The sequence below is a fragment of the Photinus pyralis genome, unplaced genomic scaffold, assembly GCF_008802855.1.
Source record: "Photinus pyralis isolate 1611_PpyrPB1 unplaced genomic scaffold, Ppyr1.3 Ppyr1.4_LG1, whole genome shotgun sequence".
In the NCBI taxonomy this organism is placed as follows: Eukaryota; Metazoa; Arthropoda; class Insecta; order Coleoptera; family Lampyridae; genus Photinus; species Photinus pyralis.
The window spans coordinates 46,340,951-46,365,610 of record NW_022170249.1 but is presented as its reverse complement, the minus strand read 5'-3'; the positions used below and the strand labels follow the sequence as shown (position 1 = coordinate 46,365,610).

Genomic DNA, 24,660 nt, shown 5'->3' with positions numbered 1-24,660 from the left:
GGAATGTTCGTTTACCGACGAAAATTTGCCTCGGATAGGAAAATCTATCTTTAGAAAAGCTAGACTCATGACTTCGTAATTCAGGAAACTCGAGTTTGAGGTATTTATTGGGGTAAAGAAAGATGCGAAAGAGAGATTCATTTTGATCCCCTTTCAATACTTATTTTTTATACTTTTCGGAAGTTTTGGTTTATGAAGAGGTGCAATTATAGATGAAACAGTCTGTACACATATAATTGATTCAAACGGTCCCAAACCTTAGGAGCCAGAAAGATAGATTTGGCGGTGTTGAATAGACTTTTGGGTATGCCCTTACTGATTCCCACTTTGATTTTGACGAAATGTGGGTATCTGGGAATCTTTCATCAATAACTATATGTACATATTTTCCTTTTAGGTGGGGGGGGGGGGGGGACACCGATAAATTTAACACACGAGATTACGAAGAATTTATATCGCGTCCAGTGTAACTAGTGAGTTGAAGCTCAACTGCGGTACTAAGAGTACCTGGTCCGCATACGGGTTCGGGAACGGGTAAATGTATAGGGGGTTCTGTTGATAGAGCAACCTTGGTTGAAACCCCACCCGCTCGAAAATTATAAAACACATTTATTAACATAGAAGCATAGAACAACAAACTTAGAATGGAAACTGTAATGTAATGTAAAAATGACGCGCCATCTCGTGTATGTTCTCAGCAGCTTTTTGCGTGAATGGCGCCAAATTTAAATATTAAAATGTAAGCTACGTCCGCATGATACTGAATTTCTCCGGATCTGTAACAATAACATTGGATTTGACTAGCTGAAACCTAAAAGGTAAATGAATCCAGCCAGTGAAATCCAATTTTGTTTGTTAGAGATCCAAATAAATTCAGTTTAATGCGGATGGACCTCACCAGCCAGGGCCTTCAAAGAGTACAGAGCACTTGTTTTATAAGTAACAACTCCAATTAATCCAATCAAGGAGTTATATTTAATTTAATATGATTATACAAGATACAAGATCAACTTCATGGAACTCTACTGTATGATGCCCTCGAGATCGTTCTAAAAACAAAATATGTAGCAATTTATTACAATTCAATTAGTGCTACCTGCTAAATATAATGTGCGAACTGCCACACGCTTCAAATCTCTTCGTGTTCCAGGTTCTAAAGCGCAGCCAGAAAAAGGACGTTCACAAACCAAAAAGTTTTGTGTAAATTTCTTCCACATTATATTCTAAACCAATTCTTAAAAACTTCGGGCTCCATTTGTGGGAAACGTCTTCACAATTTGTCACACAACATTTACGTTCTCGACTTGTATATGCATAATTCATTGTAATAATGAATAGTAATTATACTTAAAGCACAATAAGCCGTCAATCATAATTCAAAATTCAAACTGTCATAATGGCGACCACGCACAAAAGTCACTAGATTTAGTAACTTTAACACGCCCGCTAACTATGCGCCGTTTACGTTTCCCTTCTAAGTTTTTTGTTCTGGGCATAGAAGTTAGCCAGTGATTTAAAGTGTGCCTAGTGCCATTTCGTCACCAAACATCAATCCAGTTTTGATCTAACATTTGTTAAGAATTTAAAATGCGCCTGGTGTGAAGTACAATACCGTACACCCCTGTATGTTCAAAGGAAATAACACGCCAGTGAAATGCAGGGAATGTCAAGTCCGTGCGCATGATCGGTATTCTACTGTCAGCTATCTCTCTCACATACGTTGGCACAGATTTAGTGGTTGAAGACTAATTCTCCCTACATTGCTTTATTCCACGCGACTTTAACATTGTGCTAACTGGGAACACTTCAGTGAAACTCGGTTACATTTTGTATTGCGTAGAATTTTTGTTGCAAACTCGAGAGACTTTCTCTCCAAAATAGTACATAGAAAAAAATGTTATAAATGCGTCTCTTCGTAATTGCCGCTAAACTAAAATGGAGGTTTTTACACTTTTGCTTTATTTTAGAACATTATGAGAATAAATGTGATACGTGCAATAGAATCGACTTTTTTAGTCACACAAAGGCATAAATGGTCCGTATAGTGTCTAACCGCATAATGGATTCCACAAAGTAAAAAAGACTCGAATACGTCCGCACTTTTATATAAAGCCGCATTTCGTATAAACTTTTTATGTTAATGAATGTGTCATTAATTTTCCCAGCACAGCCCTCCTACTTCTGTTTTTAGTATCAGAATAAACCTTAACGCCAATACGCCTACACAAATCAATTAATTGTTAGTTCAGGGCCTCGTGACACGTACACTAAACCAATTTTGATATTGGAAACTCAGAGATGATTGCGTATTAGATAAATGGTACGTGCGAACGAAAATAATTTCCTTCGAACCTCCTAATTCATTAAAAGTAGGTATGTCAGTTTCAAAATTTCTGGAAATACGTTTAAAGTCACACATGCATGTGAATTCGACTAACGTACCTACCTAATTACAGACGCAGTAATTAAAGGCAAACTTACCGCTGGGTTTACTAGTTTGGAGAGTTTCGTTAGTTTAACGGAATTAACATAATACTGCAAAACGGCACTATTTCAGCTGGCACTAATGTGACGGTAACGAATCTGACTAATTATATTTGGATTAGTAAATAACCGCGCTTACTGCAGCAGACTGCAACTTAGCTTAAAACTGCTTTGATGTATTAACTGATATACACATGCAGATCTTTGTATAAGCATTCACTCAAGCGCCGTCGTATAATTGGTTTACTTGCTGAAACAACTTTGAAATTATTAATTTTTGGTTCATCGAGTGGAAGAATCTTACTAACGAGCGGTGTGCTTGCAACATAATGTACGTAATCACCTTTGCAAAGAAAGATTTCTCAGTTACAATTAATTATCAAACTTTTACCTTTTTAATTAATTTTTTCTACTCATATTAAATAATAGGTAGAATACTGATGCGTTTTTAATTGAGAAAGTTATCTATTATTCAATATGTTTTCATTATTCAACTGTTGTCAGCCAATCGTATTCCGAGTTTGTCATTACTCTTCAGCTCACATTGTAGGGTTGCCTTGGAAACATGTGTGTAGCAAAAATCAAGATCTCGGATCGTGATAAATTCAGTTGTCAAACATTAATGCCAATCAAACAAATTACGAGAAATCAGTTTTGTGAAAATTACGTAAAAATGGACAGTAGTGCAATCATGATGAGCAGTGACGACGATATAATTCTAACTTCTCCGGATTTTACGTACATTGCTAATTTTGTCAATTGTTTGATGACAAAATAAAACCATTATGCATAATGTTATTATTACTGTAATTATTGAATACAAGTAGAAAAAGTATAGTATTTAACTCGTGAGAAAGGCATTATTCACTCAGATAAATTACGCCACTCGTCTTCGACTCGTGGCGCAAATCTTATCTTCGCGAATAATTGCCAACTTTCTCACTCGTTGAATAATATACTATTAGTGTTGTTCTCTGGTTTTTTTCTGTTGTAATATTTTGTGCTATCTTTTTCCGCAAATATTTGTGCTCCATACATTTCTCGTGATCACGTTGTTGGTAGTGTTGAGCTACATAGCGGGAGATCGGGGGTTCTGGGCTGTTGTAAGAATTTTTCAGAGATGTGAATTAGTTTCGAGCAATCTGTCGGATACTCCGAATTAGGTTTTCCTGCAGTGATCCTAATTCCTAAATCGAATGAATTGTTGTAGTAGGTATGATTACAATGTTAAAAACCCAAGTGAGTTACCAGGGCTGTTAAAGTTTGGCCGCCCATCGAATATTGTTTATTGGGGTCCTCTAATCAAATTTGGAAGGGAGGCCGGTGGATCCACCGGTAACTTCCGGTTTGATGACGTCATAAAGTTCGCGATTTCGCTAATTCGGAAAAATGCTTCTATCTCAGTAACCACTTGTCTGATTTTCATGATCTTGGGCTCATTGGAAAGATATTAAAATAAGACAGAACTTTTATGAGAAGTGCAAATCGCGTTGCGCGAACGGTTTTCGCGAAATTTGCTAAAATTTGAAAAATTTACGAATCATTTTTTTCACAGATAAAACGTTATTAATATTTATAACTTACGCAAAACATGATAATAACCTGCTTCTTTCTCTTTTAAACCAATTCCCATTCACGTTCGGGATTTAAAAAGATTACAAACATCCCTTCTTTCTCAATTTATAGCTGGAAAGTTTGTCGTAAACAGATCAAGAAGCCAATTTTCAAGCATTGGTATCGATCAGAGTCACGAACAACTAAACAAGATAATTAAGGGAAGTGGAGGCCTAATTGGTTTGACCCAAGATCCAATATCAATGATGAACTGGTCATTGTACAGTCACGCTATGAGTAAAAGAGTCGCAGACTTCAAAATAGCCTCAAACGCGCAAGAAGATGTTGACTACGACCTCTTTCACTACGATGAAGGTCTGAAGAATCAAAATGACTTTCTTACTGATGTAAAGTCTATGACTGATGCTATGCTACTGAGCATGGAAATCCATTCGCCGAGCTTGGAAGCAAACTCAGCAATCTCGAAGGTGCAATAAGGGAAGATAGGCAATCCGTAGCAAAAAGTGGGATGAGTCGCAATACAGAACTTATGTAAAGGAGGTCATCATCGATAGGAGTAAAGCAAATGATGTTCCTATAAAAAAAAATAACTTGGGACACCAAGCGCCACAGCGGAAGAGAACACAGCCACAAAAAATTGGAATGTGCGTCTGTTCTAGACAAGATGTACGTAGCCACACAGTCAAAGAAAGGATGCAGCGATGAGTTTTTCGCACATGTAGTGCAAGAATTTACCCCTTCCCTAGTTCTTCTGAAAAAATGTACCGCTAAAGAAGTCAGATATTCTAGGTTGCCCACATAAAGAGGTTATTGCTATACAGCCCCCCGATGATGTGACAGATCTTCCTTCTGTGTATGATGCAGTTATTGTAGATGGAGGTGCTCTCATTCACTCTGCTTCCTCGGGGTGCTTCAAATTTTGAGGAATACCGTTACAGATGCTTTTTTAAATACATTGATAATGAACTGAGGAAAGCAAGCAGACTACACATAGTGTGGGACTCATACTAGGAATATTCTATTAAAGGAGAGACAAGAAACGACCATGGCAGCGGTGTTCGACTGAAGATTGGCCCAAATGTTCGAATTTCGAAGTGTTGGTCTACATGTCTATGCCTTCAAAATTGAGTTGTTTAAGTATTTAAACGAAATAGCGATTTCAAGCTTTCAGCTTCCGAATTGTGGTCTATACATCACACATGGCGAATTTGTCGGTAGGTCGGACCTGGGAAAGAGATGCTGGATACGATTGACCACGAGGATGCTGATACGAAAATCGTCTTGCATCTGATACATGTATTGACCGAGAGAGAATAAAAAAATTCCTCGTACGAACGTGTGATGCCGATGTCGTAGTTATTTTGGTTCACATTTTTTACGCTTCGATGGTATATCTGAAAAATCTTCATTGATATTGATATTGACAGGCGATGATTCCACTTTTAGGAAGACCATTTACATTTACGGTACTTGAGGTAGAGTCTGCCGAATTTACGGCGTTGGAATCACTTTGTATAAAGATCTATGGACGTGGAGCGAATACAACTAATGAACTACGGAAATTAATGCCTATTTTACCATCGAAACCAGAAATGATTCCTCCGACCAAAAATGCACTACTTCTACACTGCAAACGAGCAATCTATTAGGCAAGCATTTGGGTATCGGTTTTCAAAGCAGTAATTAGCGCACCAGATCCAGATGCACTTGAACATGGCTGGCAAAAGAAAGATCGAAGGCTTCTTCCCATATAAACAACAAACCCCAAGCAATCAAATTTTTACTTTTTGGACTAGTCCGAAAAGTACTTACCTACTTTTTAGACAGTTACCATGGTTATACCGACGACTCCCGAAATCGCCCATTTTCTGTACCAAAAAGTGTGACAAAATAGCGTCTTATTCAGGTGGTTGGAGAAAAAAATATTACCTACACTGTTGTGATACAATAGGATAAGAGAATAATGGACCTATGAGATACAATTTACTATTTGGACAGAACTTATTGTTTCAATATTTCTAACCTACATTAATATTTCCTTATTACTGTATTTTCTTGCATATTATTTTATTAGCAGTCCATTTTTTAAACATTATACACGTAAAATATGGGTCTCCTAGAAACTATAAAAACGGATTACACCTCGGTAAGTATAATGGAAGCAATTTTTATTGGGCGGGATTATTAGGTTTAAAAGGGAAAGAAACAAATTCCAAAAATGTTTCTTGTGATTTACAAGTATTCAAATAAAAAAGAATTTTTTTTCAAATTTTGCGAAAAACCGTAGGTGAAACAGGTTATAAAAATGTTTATTCGTAAGTTATAAGTTTTAATAACGTTTTACCTGTGTCATAAAGAAAAAAATAATTCGCGAATTTTTCAAATTTTGGCAAATTTCGCGAAAACCGTTCGCGAAACGCGATTTGCATTTCTCATAAAAGTTCTGTCTAATTTTAATATCTTTCCAATGAGCCCAAGATCATGAAAATCAGACAAGTGGTTACTGAGATAGAAGCATTTTTCCGAATTAGCGAAATTGCGCACTTTATGACGTCATCAAACCGGAAGTTACCGGTGGATACACCGGCCTCCCTTCCAAATTTGATTAGAGGACCCCAATAAACAATATTCGATGGGCGGCCAAACTTTAACAGTCATGGTAACTCACTAGTGCATATTCATACCTACTATTGCGTATATGTGGACTGACGGTTTTTTCTAGTTATCTAGTAATCATTACTATCATTAGATCATTAAGAAATGGCCAATAGAAACAAAGGTTTATTGTGCGTCGCTAACCAGCGAAACCGTACCTTTGTTTTTATTGGCTATTCTTAATGATCTAATGATAGTGAACTAATGATAATGATTGTACAGTGTGAGCAACAATGATTGAAGCGTGCGTCATCACCGCTTGTTCCTATTAATATCAAAACTACCTTCTTTGTATGGAGTTGTATACGAAAATGACGTTCTGCGCTGTCACAGTGACGTGCGTCTATTCGTATTTCGTATCTTGTATCAAATCAGCATATGCTATGAGCGGCACATTGCCAATTTAGCTGAAGCGGCACGCTTCAATCTTTGTTGCTCACTCTGTATAAACCCACCGTTACTATTGTAGTCTGAGCTCTGAGCTGTGTTTTAGAGGAAGACTGAGATTATTTCCATCCGAGTTAAATTAGTCTCCTTGACTATTGGCTGTAAATACCTTCTTCCAGGTACAAGAGGTTGGCCCAGGTTGGCGGGTGAGTTTTCCCTTTGTGGAGAAGCTTTCTTTGCGCCAAAATGTTGCATTCCTCCTCGAGATTTCATCTAATTTGGGCAGCCCCCCAAAAACCAGAGCGCATAGCCCATCATACGGAGAATTTTATTCTCGAAACCTTTTCAGTTACTTTCCAAATACAAGGGAGCAGACTGATCGGATGGTAGGTGGCTCATTGGTTAGTGTTATGAATTAAAATTATCTCAGCCAACTTCCATCGCGCAAAGTGCAGGAAAATGGTGCAGTCATTGGTGATTTGATAATTTGCTTGATTTCGTTTAAACGTTTAAATGAACTCTGCTGCGCACCGAGCCCTTAAACTCATTACGCGTGCTTTAAAGACATGATTATACACTTGAATTCTTTTATGAGCTTGATGAACATTTTCAAACAAAAAGACGAACAAACATTTTAAAATTGAATGCAGGAAATCGCGTATTATAATTTCCCAGGTGCTAATTCATGTCGTTGTGTATTAAGAAACGCCGAATTTCACATTGGAGGCTATGAATAAATATCACACTGTAGAAATTACATGTTTTAATTTTAAATAAACAAATCATCCGACAATGTATCCCGAGGGGATTTATTGGTTATAACTTCTCATTAAATATTTCATCAGCGTTGTTCGCCCTGGTAATTTTCTCTCTGTCAATATTGATCGTATTGGTTGCTAAATGAGTAATGGTCATTGCTGACGAATGCTGTTGCTTCAAAAAATTAAAGTTGTCGAAATCTCTCTGAAAAGGGAAAATACGGTTACGGTAACTCGTTTGGTTTGCTTCTATTGGAATATAAATTTTAGGTTTAGCGTTTACGGTACCCTAATGTTTCGGAGTTTGAGGGTGCATATTGTGATTATTCCGCTTCAGTAGGCAATTAACCGTAATTTCCTAGGAAAGAACCTCTTCTGGTTAAGTTGAATGTTAGGTTTGCAATACTAGCTCTAAGAGAAAAAGCTCAGTTGTATAGAGTCTAATTATTTCAGAAAACAGAAAAAAGTTGAATGAACGCATGCTTTGTGGGTCCTCCTTAAATCGCTCATTGCTCATTTGTATAGTTTTCTGGAGTGCTTATCGAAGGAAAGAAAAAAAAAGTGCTAACCCATACTAGAGATAAACAGATAATGGTATTCTAGGCTTTAAATCAGCATTACTTGCGTGACCAGAATTGTATAACTCGCGCATTGCCACATTTTTCACATCCACCTATAATAAATCATGGAATGAACGTGAAAATGTTGTTGAGAATGTACGTTAGGAGTCTAATAAATCAATGGTAAAAAAGTAAGAAATATTGCACTTACGAGTTATAATTCTAAAATGCAATTAAACATTACCATACATGATAAATCTTCACATTCAGGGACATTCCCTTTTTAATATATAAAAATGGGAATTACTACGTAACGCAAACACATTAATAACGATTTTAGTCCAAAAGGGATTTTAAGATTTGTCGCTATAGTTACATGCTAAATTCCTATTCATTTCGAAACGGTTAAATAAATATTTACGTTATTTTCGGTCTCGTACAATACCAATATTGTATCCATATATTGTATTAACATTAATTCAATAGCTTGGCTGTGCAAGTAGAACAAACAAATAACGGCATATTATTTGGTGATGTGCCAAAAGTTCATTCGTATAGCAGTCAATTATTCATAGCTGAAGATGGCAGTTTTACTATCGAAACGCGTTCGGTATAATAAAGGTTTTTTGTTTATTTTAAATTGTGTTACTTTAACGCCTACAGGTGTTCTAGGTTTTCTAAAGGTCGGGTCACCCAAAATATCCCTTTCATCGCCACCATGCTCGCTAAACGTTTCCAATTTTTCATGTAGGTCAAACTTGCAGTATAATCCAACATCTGTCGTTACTTTCAAATGAGGGCATATCTTTCAACGGTCAATATTGCTGGGGTTTCCAAAATACAACACCGGCAACGTATTTTATATCTGGTTTTGAACCAGCCATCACGTACACTCGATTACACTAAGGATTAGCTTGGCATCACTAGTTTGTGAATCAATTTCTTTCGCATTCTGTATTCTCCATCACATGTTTTTATTTTTTTATTTTATTTTGATTTTGCCTTTATTTTTAAGACACATGAGCGAGAAAGAGATGGTAACAAGTTAAAATAGTTGGAAATTGGTTCACAAACTAGTGACGTAAAGCACAACTTTAGTGCAAACGACTGTACATACATTTGGGCTTCAACAGTTTCTTTGTATGGGAAAGCGCTATTGTTCAATTCTTACTCACTATTTTTCTTCCCTAATTGAAGATTTTCTAGCGCTGTCGGCATTGAAACTGGTTTCCAGTCTTTCATTTCAAACCTCTTCAGCATTTTATTAGTACATATATGAAGACACAGATTTTTCTTATCGGTATTTCCGGGATATATACAGCAGGTTTTGTGCCTATTTTAAATTATGTACTGTATGATCATTTATGTAAGTCTATTCATTTACACATAAGATACACAGAAGCATATTATTTATTTATTTATTATCCCTCTCTTGTTCTGGACCCTCAACAGGCTTGCGCCCAATTACAGAGTGACCCTTGTCCACAAATAGATGGGATTGGTCCTTAAAGTTAGTAACGGGCATTTCCAGTAACGTGACGTCGTCGACAATATGTGTATAACCAAAACGGACCGCCCAAAAAAAGTTAGCAATGAACCATTATACGAAAAAGAAAACGTGGACACAGGCGATTGAACCACTGTTTCGCATATATTAGATTAAATTTGCATGGATATCGATCGAAAAAAAAGTGAGACATTTCTTTCCGAATGACGTGCAGTCTCATAGGAAAACAGTTTGCCACTTGCCACGGAAGATCTGACTCAAGCCATTGAAATACCCTATAAATAATTTCTATAACTTCTTACAAATTTTGCTTTTTTTGGAAAGCATTTCTATTTCGAAATGTCTACAAAACCGAAAGGTAGCTGCTCCGCATGCATCATACTTCGACCTTAGAGGCATTTGCTCTACCGGCCAATACCCGCACTACGTGCATTCTTGCCAAGCCCCGAACCAACTTCCTATACCTATCCGAAAAGTGAACCGCTTGACCAAGACAAGCAGGAGTGGTGATGGGCCACTTCCTTCCTTCCTTCATTTATCTCAAGAAGAAGAGAAGAATTTCTCAAGCTTTTCACAATTTTTTAAGCATACTAAAAATGTTATGAAACGTTTCCAATAATTATTTTTTGCACATTTTTTTAAATATTTTCAAAATTCGCACCATATTTTCGATTTTTGAAATATTTCAAAAATTTCTTAATTATTTTCAATGCACACATTCTGTTACATTACCGATACCCATATCTTGGCAAATTTAATCCAACATACGAAGTGGTCATTCCGAAATGGTATTTCAATGGCTTGCATCCACACTAGTTTTTCCGTGGCAAGCGAAAAAACGCGCTTTTGGTATACGAGACTTGTCGTTAAAATAAGATTCCCAATTATTTTCACAATTTAAAACAATGTACATTGAATAATACATTTTTGAAAAGTTTACGCTACACTCCTTGGAACCATCTATTACGTAACTCGTACGTCATTTACGTAATGTTTAACGAACTTGAATTAGACGGTAGTTTTCGTCACAATCTGCCCCTCCACTTTTATTCTCAATGGCGTCGTTTGGAGAGGTGCGCTTTTCAATACTACATTCATTTATATCGTGAAGTGGCTCCCTCCTCTTTAAATTTTTACCAGTGAATTCTTTTTATGCAGTCAGTGGTTAAAAATCTTACAAGTTTCTCAAGTGTTTTCGAGTGATTTGTGTTGAGCCTTGAGCCTTGAACCTAAAGTTTATTTCAACATTTCAAACCACCTCCACGTATCTAAAAGACAGAGTTGTTGGCAAATGGCAGATTTCACGATTTAAAAAAACTGTAAGCGAGTGTTCATGAAATGATGTCAAAATGTCGCGATTGGCAAACGGTGAAATGGCTTGATGAAACAACTTTTTTATCATTTGTTATATAGAGATCTTACACTTTGTGACGTTTCCATCCTAAAGATTGCTTCAATAAATCTGACAAATATTCAAGATTAGAAATATAAAAGATGGAACCGAGAGAAAATGCAAAAATTGCTTCCTACAGGATTATACTTGAAAGTCTTCCTTCAATGTATACATCAGCCCAAATTAAACTTCGCGATTTATAACGAAAAATATCCTTCCCATGTGCGTTTATAGTTGATCGGAACTATTACATCATATTTATTAAAGTTAATAAAAAGTTGTCGGCTCAAATATTAAAAGGTAAAGGCAGAACCCAAATTTATACGCGGCCATTGATAGCCGGGAATGCGTATAAATTTCTCGTGAAAGGGCGGACAAAGAGAAATTTGATTGTACAATTAACTAACACTAAAAGTGAGAGCAAATGGCCTTTTTAATTACCTTTTGGTCTTTAAGGGAATGCTAACTGTAAAACGGTTGCGGACTTGAATGATCAAAGGGCATTTACGGTTCTAAAGCTTGCACATTTCTCTTCCTAATTGCCTTTCTTGCTAACTAAATAAACTTCAATTAATTCGTCTTATTAAAATTTTGACAATTGTTATAGATATTTTGATAATGTTAACAAAAAATGTGAAATTAGTTTTGTTAGCCTTCAATTACACAGTAGATGTAATATTTGGAAGAAATTGCTGTGTGAAATATTAACATTGGGAAAGATATAGTCGCTGCTAAAAATTTTGCAATTTCTTTAATTACCCAAAACTCAATTGCGGAAAACTTTGGGGCAACTCAACAATTAGATGTAAAAAGGGATACCACTAGTCTTACTAAGGAAATATAACGCTCCATGGATGTCATGACCAAGGCAAAGGTGCATCCTAGCTCTACGCCTTTGAAAACGATTGAAAATATAAGCTTATAACTCTTGTTGTTAGTGAAACGCTTTTATTTTTACTTCTGGTAATTTAGTAAAGTTGGATGCAAATACGACAATTAAGTGTAATGCGTCGTTATAAAAGGCCCAAAAGCGATAACAAAAGTGCTTAACGTTTAATCACCGGGAGGTGTTTAATTACGTTTGCGGTCACGTCGTCCATATGTACTCAAACAGAAATTAAAAGATACGCCGTTTTAGATTTGAAATGAAAAGTATCAAAAATAGGCAAACAAGTTTATTCAATTAAATATTAGAATATTCGAGTTTCTCGGTTCTTTCGTCCAAATTAATGCAAACATTTCGTTTCCCCTGACAATTCCGTGCACACTACTGCTTTGAACTGTTTTCGAGTTGCTATGAAATTAGGAAAGCCTAAATTTACTGCTCAGTAATTTCATAATTTGACATTAATTTGCTTCATTTGGCCCGATTTTGAAACTAACGAGGATATGTTTTGGTATGAATAAAATGACAGGAAATGCCTTGCTATTAACTAAAAGGGGAAATTTTAAGTCTATTACACATTTTGTCAAAAAATTCTTGAAAATCTCTTCGCTACTATAAGAACTCGATTCATAAGAATTCCATTAGGGAACTCGCTGGTGCGAGGCACATTTTCCAAACTTGAATTCGTGCTCTAAATTACAAGTTGTAGTGTGAGACCTGGCTGGGAAAATTAAGGTACAACGAAAATGTTTATATAAATACCTTCCTCACCAGTTGAGAATCGCTTAGCGCACCAGTCAGTCATAAAGGGGGAGGATGAGCGTGCGTAAAATCATTAGGTGCAGTTCTGAAATTTTGTGCAGTTATAATTAATAACCCAAGAAATTACATAAAATTATTTTCAGAAGTCGGCAAATTTTTGTAATATTAATTATAAAAGGTGCATCTTTGGCTACTTCGTTTTAATATTATACAGGTTCCAAATTGTCCAGACGTACCTTAACAAATTAATCAATTCTCAAAATTTTTCACATCCTAAAATTTTGAAAAAAATTCTATTTGTTCTTCTTTAGGCCTTGGATTTAATTGGATGAATACACACATTACGTTTGTCCTTTTCAAGTTACTCCAATAGGGACGCCACTACAGTGATTTATTCATACTATTCTAATTGGTATTCAGGATTAAACTAAATATGTTATGTATGTGTAAAAAAACGCCCTCGTAGTTAAACATGATTGTCATTTCACTCGCAACTTGTCGCATAAGTAGTTTGAGGATGTAAATGAAACAGATTGTTGTTACTTGAGAATAACTCTCATAAAATAAAGTTTAAAGTTTATATTAAACTTGCTTCAAGTTAGATAGTTCGCCATATAATTTAAAAGAAATTTTAGAATTTAAATTCGAGTGCCCCATATTTTACACATTCAACTTGCAACTTCTGCCCTAAAAAAATCTATGGTATAACGAACGTAATTATTTGTTCACCACATCGTAAAAGTTTCCCATTAAGTTTGTGTCCTGCAATTTTGTATGCACCACTTCGAGGTTAATATGAAACAAATCGTTCCCGATTGTTAGTGAACAATTAACGCCGAAGCTTACGTTGCGATCGAAACTCCTGATACATAGTTTAAATTAACAGCAGCTGACAATAAGGACTTATTAGGCACCGTATACATAAGCGCATTAATATTAAATTTCCCTTATATTGTAGTCCCAGATTTCAAAGGAGTTAATTGAATACAAGTCAGTTGTTTTGCTACCTACCCTTCAAGCCAATACCTTCAGTTTTCTAGATTTTATTTTATTCGGCGGATTTACTCCGGGTATATTTCATTTCATAATCTAAGCCGTCACAACAACCACATTTTTACTGACCTAGGGGTGGAAAGTCGGTACAAAGGTGTAAAAGTATCGGTTTTGTGTGTACGCTGAATTTAAACGGTGGCATGTTTTAACTCTGTATTCTCTTTGTATGTTGCCGATTACTAGTTGCATTTTGTATAATTTTTTTTTCAATTTTTAAATATGCTCATTTCTATCCACAGTACTTACAAGGCTGCAATTGTGTTTTATTTTGTGAACAGCAATTATGACTGTAGCATTCTATGCCCCCCACCTTAGATTTATTCTTCTGCTTATTTTATTAATATTTGTTGTATTTAATTATTATATAAATATTACTCATGATTGAGAATCAAATACAATGACACATCTTGAATTAAGGAGACCAAACTAAAATAAAAAATATGTTTTTTGTGAAGTCGAATTTTTTTATAATTTTGTTGTTAGTGTATTACCTATTTACTATCCGTTTCTGCAGTTAGTAAGAATAGATTGTTACTTTTTCATATTCACCTTCGCCCACTCATATTTTCCTGAGGTCCTACCTAATCCTTCTCAAGTTCTAAACTCACTTCATGCTCCGCTTAAACTTCTATTGATCGTCTTTCCTCTATCCTGAAGTTCCCAACAGATTTTTAGGTATTTTCAGGTTATCCTCAAATCACAGTCATGTTCCCTTCTTAACATCATCCACTCATCAAGTTCTTCTAAAGTTTTCTCGTATTCTCTTGACATTCCCTTTGATATTCTCTTTAAGTTTTCTGAATTTTATTTTAATTTTCTATCAAATCCTTGCCTATATTCCCTCATGTTCTGAAATTCATGTCCCCTTCGCGCTAATTTGTTGTTCAGCGTATCTTAAATTCCTCTGAAATTTTCTTCCCCAGTTGTTCTCAGGTTCTCAAGTACCTCACAGTGCTCCTTCACGCTTCCCTCAAGTTTCCTCTAAATTTGTATAAAAGGCCCCACCAAGTTTTCGTAAAACTCATTTCTTTCAGGCTCTTTTATAAATGTTAGGCGAGTTTCCCCTCATGTTTACTTTACCTTTCTCTTCAGTTCTCCTTTACTGGTTTATCTCAAATTCTTCTCAAATCTAAAATTTTTAGTTCAGCGTAAAAATTTAGATTTACTCTTAGGAGTTTTCTTGATGTTGTTGTTAGTTGTGTTTAGTGTTTAGTAATTTTTATTTTCTACATTTATCCAAATTACATTTTGTCGTGCGTAATTGGGATATTGTGGAGATTTAACACATACAAATCCTTTTCCATTTTTTTTGGCAAATTGATAAAAAAGACAAATTATGAGATAACATCAAATTATAACAATATATTAATAGAGCAACCATACAAATACTCGTGCATAATGATAAATAAAATATTGTTGTGTAAAGGTAAACGACGCCATGCAGACGTCATTTTGGCCTTAGCACCAGCAGTGAGACACCTTGTGTGCGTTTCAATTTCAATTTTTATGTGCAAATCTGATGGATTATTTATGAATAAATACAAAACTGGTTTATTTCACTTGAATTTGTGTCTCAGTGTAACAATCTATAAAAAATGCTGCGGAAACATTCAATTATAAATAAACTGTTTAATGTCAATGCCCAAAATGTATCCACCAGGAACACAAAAATGAATTAATACGATTTAGTTCTGCACAACCTGTATCCAAATATAAATAAAAATACATAAATCTGCAAATGTTCGAATAGGGCAGTACTCCTTTACCTACTAACAGAGATAACCGTAAATTGAGCAACAAATTTATGTTCGTACCTCTGCATAATTAATTATGAGTATGCTCTGCATAATTATAATAGTCCAATCTGTATTTGCAATTGGTTAAAGTAACAGTACCCACGCTACCCTGGTATTTACCTTAAGCACTGGTACAATGATATTCATTTAGCAAACATAATGCATTCGTGTAGGTAATTACTTGTCACGTAATATACTAAAGCTAAAAAGAAACAAACAGCATCACCTGATTAACTCAAAACGAAGCATCCCCGGTCACAAATGAAACATTCGAGCAACGAACAAGTGTCTTAATTGCCCAATTCCACAAAGAGACTTGTTATTTCTTTCTGGCATAAAACGAAAGGGCGTCTTTTTTAGGAAAGTAAAAAGCGACAATATTTAAATCAAATCTAACGTTCCATCACAAGTCATATTGCAATTTCATCTTCACAGGATTAACATTGGTTAACACCTCTTTCACACAAATATGGTTACCTATTATTCGTAAAATTGTTTTCATTACGAAATTAAAGTCGCTCACCAGCGCAAAAGGGTCTAAATCTGTTTTCTCTTGTTGCAATTCCACTCCGCAGGCGTAGGTAAATGGCATCAGTCAACTACACAAACCTTTCTGGACATTGAAGTCAGTTATCTCAGAGTAATAGCTTTCAAAAGTATTCCCAAGGAGAATAAGTAATAAAAAGGAAAGAAAGAAAAAAGGAAATTTACATTGGAGATGTCGTCCGCGATTATAATACTCATTTTTTCTTTGATAATGCAATAAAGCACAATATACAACTACTGATGTCATGAATCTCTACTTAAAAAAATAATCAGGATTTTTTAATCCCTTGTTTGGCTTATTTTGTGAAAAGGGAAGAACGGGTGAGTTTTGAGATTGTAACGTCAGGAAAGTTTTGGACAATTGGTGGTTATCATGCATGGCACTCATCAGTAACGATAGTCTACGTAGCTGAAAACAATAGCGACACGGACAGACAGACAGCAACACAAAATTATAGACGATCTCGAGGTTAAACAAAATGAAATGACTTCAGGAAAGAATATGGGATTATGTATCCACATTTACAAGGTACATCGCACTTACTAGAACATGATGGCATTTATGCGACCACAATACAAATTTGGATTATCCAACCATCCAATGGGAACATCATCTAAAATTGGGTAAACATCGGCTTCGCTATGATGAGTAATTAATCATTTCTATTTTTTGCAATCTTAGAAACAAATTACCCCTGTAAGAGGAGAGACAAAAATGGATGAGAACAAATTACGCCCTCCATGAAGCTTAATAAGGGGTTTCGATCGAAATGGTATCTGAAAGTAAACGCGCAAAAGTATAAAAGAGCAGAATCCATTTTGCAGCGCATCAAATTGGATTGTTCTCATAAATACGTCGCAGTAGCTCGTCCTTTAAATTATAATAAAAAATGTAAGCGTATTCAAAATTTACCATGTTATAAAAATCGTTTTCTACCTTTCTCATCGTCAAACCTATTTACGCATAAAACTGATTCACGACAATTTCTCGAGGAAAATCTCGTAATCGTTTGTGTTGGAATTTCATCATCCGATTCTCATCGTCGTTTAGTTACGAGTGAACATTACTCAAATAATTACATTACCAATCAGTGTTGATTGTCAACATTGAAAGTTGGAAATTGCGTTTACTTACGTCTTACATTGAAGTTTTATTAATAGGAGGTAAAGAGATCTCGCATTTTCGAAGTGCAGCAAACAAAGCTTTTCAATTGATGTTTATTGTGATTTCGCTAGTTTGCACAGGCGTATTGTTCATATTTCATCTTAAAAATAATGAGTGGATGTAACTTGCGGTCGTATAAAGATCCACTAAAATTTCTATTGACATCCCAGCACGTGCCAAATTAATGTCAAACAAAAATGTGTATGGAAGGATTCCAAATTTGATATTTGTTTACCTTTTAAAACAACTCAAACAAAATTTTGAGTGAAAATTTTGCGCATCGATTTGATAAAGAAACTATAGATTTGATTAATTCTAATGGCCCTTAAATTAACACCTACGTAAAAAATACTGCTAACCGTTGTGCAACGTCAGCTTCCGTTTGAATTGGCTAAACGTACTACCAAAAAATTTTAAAAATAACAGAGACCACACTACAAATTAGAAAAAAATTGATAATCGAATATACCTAGTGCTTTTTACTGTATTTTTTATTGGAAATTACATAAACTTGTAAATTATGCCCCGCATCCTAGCCACTCCTCACTTACTCAAATTAGTTAAATCAATTTTCAGAAATGGAAATATTGTGCGATTTAATTCTGACTACTAAAAATTCGTTTTACACTGTCTATGTATTGGGATGTTTGTTTTTACTAGACTAGAAGGTTAAACTTTACAGAGAAATCTTCATAAGTAAAAAAGTTGGCATTTTGGAATCTGCGCATGCACACACTATTGGTCCACACTGTACACTTATTCTTTGTGAAATTTTTATTAAAACAGATATAGAGCTTCAAAGTTGTTTGCCTACATTTTGAAAAATTCTGAAATTTCTATGTATTTTAACGAAAGAGTAATTAACAGTGATATTAGAAAATATCTTAAACTTATTGTATCATAAACCCCCCAACTTGCACCTCTACCCAAAGGGATGCATAATAATTCAACTTTCAACCCCATAGTGTTGATATTTGAATCACTGTGGGGTTGTAGAGATAATATACGTTACAGTTTTGAAGAAACTGGGGAATTTGCGTTTTGCCCATTCGCGGCGATCAGTACGAATTACGATCCCCTAGAAACAAAAGAATTTGCGTTTCGATATTCAAGTAGGCGACGAGTACGGCCCTCTAAGGTTTTTAATCATCTGAGGTTAAAGCAGCTTATTAACATTGGATTAAAAGCGACCAACTTAAAGCGCCGTTTTCAAAAAGTTGAGAAAATTAGTGTGATATTTGCTGGAAACACACAAAATTATTACCTATGAATATATAAATACAAAAATCTCACCTTTGGTGCGTAATACAGTTCGTGTACTAATTGAGAGGTTTTTGTACGAGGACATATTACACCAAAGAAGAAATGCGAGTATTTCAGTAAAGTTCTGTTACGTTAAGAAACTTGATCCAAGGTTTGCATTATGTTAATGTGACGCAGTAGTAACATTCTTTCAATTTCAACGCGATAAAAAAGAACAATCATTTAGTTTCGAACGAAGAATGCGCATTTTTGTTTATCCGTATTCAATTACGGCGAACGATTTCCGGACAAGAAGTGAATGTAAGCGCATTACATTTCAATTTTAAATTAATTAAATTAAGTGTACGAAAAGAAACAGAAACTTCCTATTTTTCTGTTTTTTGCTTTATGGTACCGAATAAAGTTCCCTAGTCATTAACAAATCCCCAACGTTTCGCTATGTGCGAAATTTTCCCCGGAGTACACATTCCATAGAGGAGATTTGAAACCTGTAGCCGTTTTTATACCTTAGATGGAGCCATCTTATAAGCGTAAGTCGGTTTGGTGACGTAAATTACGAGAAAAAAATTTTGTAAGATAAGAACGCGAAAGCAAGAATCCAAATATCACATATTTTATATTATATGCATAAGATAGTTCTTATATTATATTCGGAAGGTTGTTAAAGAAAGTACAAGCAATATTAAAGTATATACAATTGAAATATCTTACATGGTGGTAATTATTACTTGTTTGTGAGAGAAAATGAACTAATTAACTTTTAATTTGTAAAGATTATTAAACTTTACTGGTTTTCACCAATTCTGTTATTAGAGTCCGAGTTGACAGTCTGTTCTCTTTTTCGAGTACGAATCGGCCTGAAAAGAGTTAAAAACCGCAAAAGGAAACATGTGCGGTTTATAACGGCTGTATAAAACGAATTGGGAAAAAGATGTAGATACAGTATTTACACGAACACGAAAGGTAACCAAACATTATTTATTATTTGATTTAACTTTTTTTTTATGAAATACGTTTTGTGATTATCTATTACAATGATCATGTTAAACAAAACACGCTACAGAAATTAAAATATCTGTCTGGAAACCGAAGCAGCGTTAAGAGAAGATCCACTCGTACGTCAACCTTTCCCCTTCACGAATTGTTTAGTTTTTCAATATTTCAAAAATGCGAGGGTTATTTTATGGTCTACATTAATCGAGAGGGATTCGTACTTTTTTGTCAGTCTTCTATTCCATAAAATGAGAAACCTTTATAATTTTTTAAAAAAACACAACGGCAAGGCCTAATCTTTTCGTTGACATTGCTTCCGAAATAATAAAATAATAATGGAAAGAAGACGACCCAAACATCTCTACTGAAAGGTTCATAACGCCACATTGGTGCTTTTCATAGCCCTGAAAAATTTTTAGACAGCTAGATAACCAGAGAGAGTCTTCTAAGACTGTGGAAAACGTGTTGGGAGGTTCTACAGGACCTTTTGGGGAGCTTTTCAGAAGTTTATATCACCTCCCAAATCAGACCTTCCACTTTCTAGATCACAGATTCCAGTGCATTTTTAGCAGCTCATTAGAGAGCTTTGAAAAATGCAAAGACAGTTCTTAAAGTTAAGGGTGAAATAGCCAATTTGGACAGGTTCATCAACAGTCAAGAGCTTGCTCAGAAAGTAGATGAACTAATAGCGCACAACTTCGGCTTCCAACAAGAAAGTAATATGATTACCAAACTGTTTCTTCGATGTGTAGTATGAGTAGTGAGTTAGAGAAACAAATACAGTTTTTGTACTTCTTTAAATGTTCATGGGTTTTGCATATTCAAACCAATTTTTCAGGTATTTTTTTATAATTTATAAACACTGTCCATTGGAAAATTATTTAAACTACATTTAATGATAGAGTTCTTGATGTACAATAAAATATCGCGATCAGCAGTGTTGCGAAAGAATTCAACGTTAAAATAATCTGTCAACGGTTAGACAACGAGTTTGCATCGCATGTAACTTGAGTTGTACAGTTTTTCGGCACTTTAAACAGTGGAATCAACCATGATTAGGCGATTAAATAAATTCACCTCGACATAAACTACACGCAAATTCAAAACCATTCCGGAAAGGAAGATGTTTAGTAAGATTTTTGGGAATCCCGATTTGTCGTAGGGACAAAGCGCGAATTGCAGTGGATTCGTGGAGAGCAATAGAGTTGTTTGCCGTTGGATCGCTAATTAATTATGAGACAGGTACATCTCGGATGATAATTAATTTCTGTAACTTCTCAATACCCCCCTCATAAAGACATGAAATCACCTTTGTGCTCATGTAAATACCACAATTACGCAATTTGAACTAGATCAAAATATCCTTATGAAGCTACCATTAGTCGCTTCACTGGCAAATATCATTTAGTAATTACGTATGGCTTAATGCTCTTTGCCCATTGTATAAGCACAAGGATTCCATTAACGTGACTACTTCAGTTTCATCAAAACGTTACTTCTAAATTGATTTGTGAGTGCAGCGAATGTTAAAATATTTCTCGTATTCAATTTTGTAGAAAGCTTAAAATAAAAATTCGTTGTGCATTTGAGTCCCAAATCTCGGACACGTCAAACGTTATTTCCCAATAGGGCTTCGGTTCGAAATATTTTTATTCCTTTTCGTCGCGCTCATCATCCGCACTCAAAATGTATTACTGTTTTATTAATGACTCTATCGTCGCAAAGCAAGACTCAATTCGAATTTAATTGAGCCTCAAGTAATAAATGTAGGTTTTCCGCGTACTCACCAGAAAAGGCAGAGTGAAATTTACTTATCATTTATCATTTATGTATCAATTGTTTGATCGACTTTCTCAACCAAGTCTTAAAATAGGCGAATATTTGCATGCGCTGAACGACATTAGGGTGAATTTTAGGCATAGTCATTAATTTCATCGAGCTCGAAAGAAATTTTCTTTGGGAATCTATAACTTCGATCAACTCAAAAATGCTAAAAAAGGCATTAATTTTCAATTAAAAATTAATGTAGTTAAGTATAAATTTGCATTGACTTAGTGGTTGCGTTCAGTTTTCCTAATGAAACACGAGATGCCTACATAACTTCGGCGCTTCTCGAAATGGGGCGCTAAAAAACAAATTATCTCATTTAAACGGAAACGTAATCTAAATACTTGTTTGTGTTGTGCTTTATAATTTTTTCCGAAATTGCCGAGAAGGAAACAAAAGATTGAATAATTCATTTTACTTTGAATGCCATATTTCGGCAGTAATCAGTAGCATACAATTCTCAAGGACTCTTTCGTAATGAATTTTGAAGTACACAATTAGCAAAACACAAAGCTACTTTTTTCTACTTCTAATTCTGTTTCCAACATTCTAATTGAAAATTAACTCAAGTTGTATGTTTCGAACGGAAATCTCAAGCCGGCGAAAGTTATTAACTTTGCCGTTCTCTTGTGTCCGGGAAAGAATTGCGCCAAAGCTCTTCAAGTATCATTTATGGGTAAATGTAATGTGTTTTCACTTTTATAAACTTCTTGGCGCTGTGCCTTATTAGGTTTGTTATAAAAGACGCGTTAGCTAATCGAGTTGTACAAACTTGATAAGAATTCCGGTGAGATGTGTAAGTGAGAATTACAAAATGTTGTAATATGATAATGCAAAGGTGGTACAGGTATTCCCAAAACAATATAAACTCGCCTATAAACTTTCATTGCCTTTGGGATAGCATTTTCAATATAACTTTTATATGAATTATTAATGGAAGTATTAAAGTAATTTGTGGAAGCAGTAAGACTTTATTGTTGCACAAACTTTAAACAGTTTGTTGGTGCTCTAAACTTTTTAAATCTGTCAAAAGCTATAGTTAATGTGATTAAGCAATTCATGAAACATGTTTTGGTTGTATTCAGTTTAAAGAATAAAATGCGCTCCTACTATTTTCTTTCTGTAGATCCACTAAGTCTAATTCCACTTCGATTTGTGGTACCGTTCACAATACAGAAATGAAAATCCTTTTCTCATTGTCCATTTTATCACTAGCAATACGAGTAAAAGTAATTCCGGGAAACTGCCACAAACGCTCACCAAACAGTTAGACCAACGTAAATACGGAATGTTTTACGTTTCGTTTACCGATGAAATTACGTGAGCGTCGCAATGGTCCACGAGGTACTGGTAGAGCCCAGCTTCACCGCCGATAGCGCCACGACGCCGGACGGCATTATCAGCAACTATTCCAACTTTCCACTTCAGACGCCCTAGAAACAGCTTTTCCACATTGTTTTGGGGCTTTCTTGTGTTTTTAAACTGCGAAAGGAATTTCTTTTAAATTTATCTCGAGGGAGCGCACTAAAACTGTCCATTTGCAATGCACTGTTATCAAAACCGCCTGAAATAGGATGTTTCCTCTATAACACTAATAGCCCGCGTCGCGTGCATTTGTAGAAGTCGAGTGACTAGGTAATGCAGGGAAGCTCGCTAAAGTTAAATAGCAACGTTCTCTACTTGTTAATATTATTACACGAACATATTAGTGTTTTTTCTTGTGCGCTTCTAGAACTTTCCAGGACCTGTACAGTTTCTGTTTGGCATAGTTGGTATAAGTTTTAAGCGTCTTCGGAAAACAATTCTAAATTGGTACAAAGCTAACAAAATTTTGCACAAATTAATTAATCGAAACCGAACTGCGTACATCAATTCTACAGTGAAAAAAATGGTAATATGATATTTTAAGGGGCAAATAAATTAATCAACTCCGACATTTGGATGTGTTACAAGAAAATCAATTTCCAGATTCTCGGATTTCAAGACAGCCACGGGAGGGCGGCATTACGTTTATTTGGTACCCTGTCAACGAAACGGGGTTGCGGTTCCTAAAATCGTAGAATTTCGGATTTACAGTATACAAAATGACGTCGTGTTGCGTCAGCTAAAATTTGGCCGGGATGTTCCAGTAAGTACAGCGCTTAATACTCTTATTCCATAGGCGATCAGTAAATTCGAATTAAAGAAGGTCCCGCAGGATTTTTAATGTTAATTATATTTGAGGATAATCTATGAGATAAGTTTTTTATTTTATAACATCTGATCAATACTAATCCGAAGTAAAAATTGGGCCAATTTCAAACTTGTAAATAATAGGCTCTAGTTTTTAACGTAACACAACGAAGTTGAGATAACGCTTATGTGCTCGATTTTCCGTCGTCTGTCTGTGTGTCTGTCTGTTTCGTTGAGATTTCGGCCCCTGGGCCACCTAGAAACTTCGGGTTTTTGCTAATTGATAGCTGCTATGGTTTATACTTGCCCGTTACTCATGAGTTACTAATGGGAAACAAACATGAAAAACCCACGGTTGCCAACCGTCACAGGACAAAATGGCGCCAAATTCAAATTCGTGCCTACTTCCTGGACACCCGTTATAATATGAAATGTACAGCTCTTAAGAAATTAGAACCTATGTTACTAAAAAGCTCATTACGTTGTACTGATCAGAAATTATACAATAAGAACAAATGGTGATTGTTTATCTCATTTGTTGATTTTATATGGAATGACTCTTACACCAATGTTTTTGTTAGTGATGCATCCTTTGTACCGAAGAATACAGTCTATTTTTTATTAAAGGAGAAGTATAGAACAACTTCTAAAAAGCATTACGCGGGTCACTCTGTAATTGGGAGAAAGCCTGTTGAGGGCCCAGAACAAGAGAGGGACAATAAATAAATAAAAAATAAATAAATAAACCCCCCATTAGTGTTATATGATTTTATTGTTATAGAGGGGGGTACATACGTCAGTTTCGCCATGTAAACGGGAGAAGTAAAATTGAAAACAGTTACAGAATAAAAAATTGCAGGTAAGAAAACAAATTTCTT

The 24,660-nt window shown here is 35.2% G+C and overlaps 1 long non-coding RNA gene across 1 annotated transcript in view; it reads right to left on the bottom strand.

Annotated features, from left to right (window-relative positions):
• The window catches only part of LOC116159032, a 57,214-nt gene extending 34,233 nt beyond the window's left edge, over positions 1 to 22,981 (bottom strand). Inside the window, exon 1 of the long non-coding RNA XR_004142884.1 lies at positions 22,721 to 22,981. This is a non-coding gene — a long non-coding RNA (uncharacterized LOC116159032). The remainder of the gene's footprint in view (positions 1 to 22,720) is intronic.
• Positions 22,982 to 24,660: the final 1,679 nt, after the last annotated feature.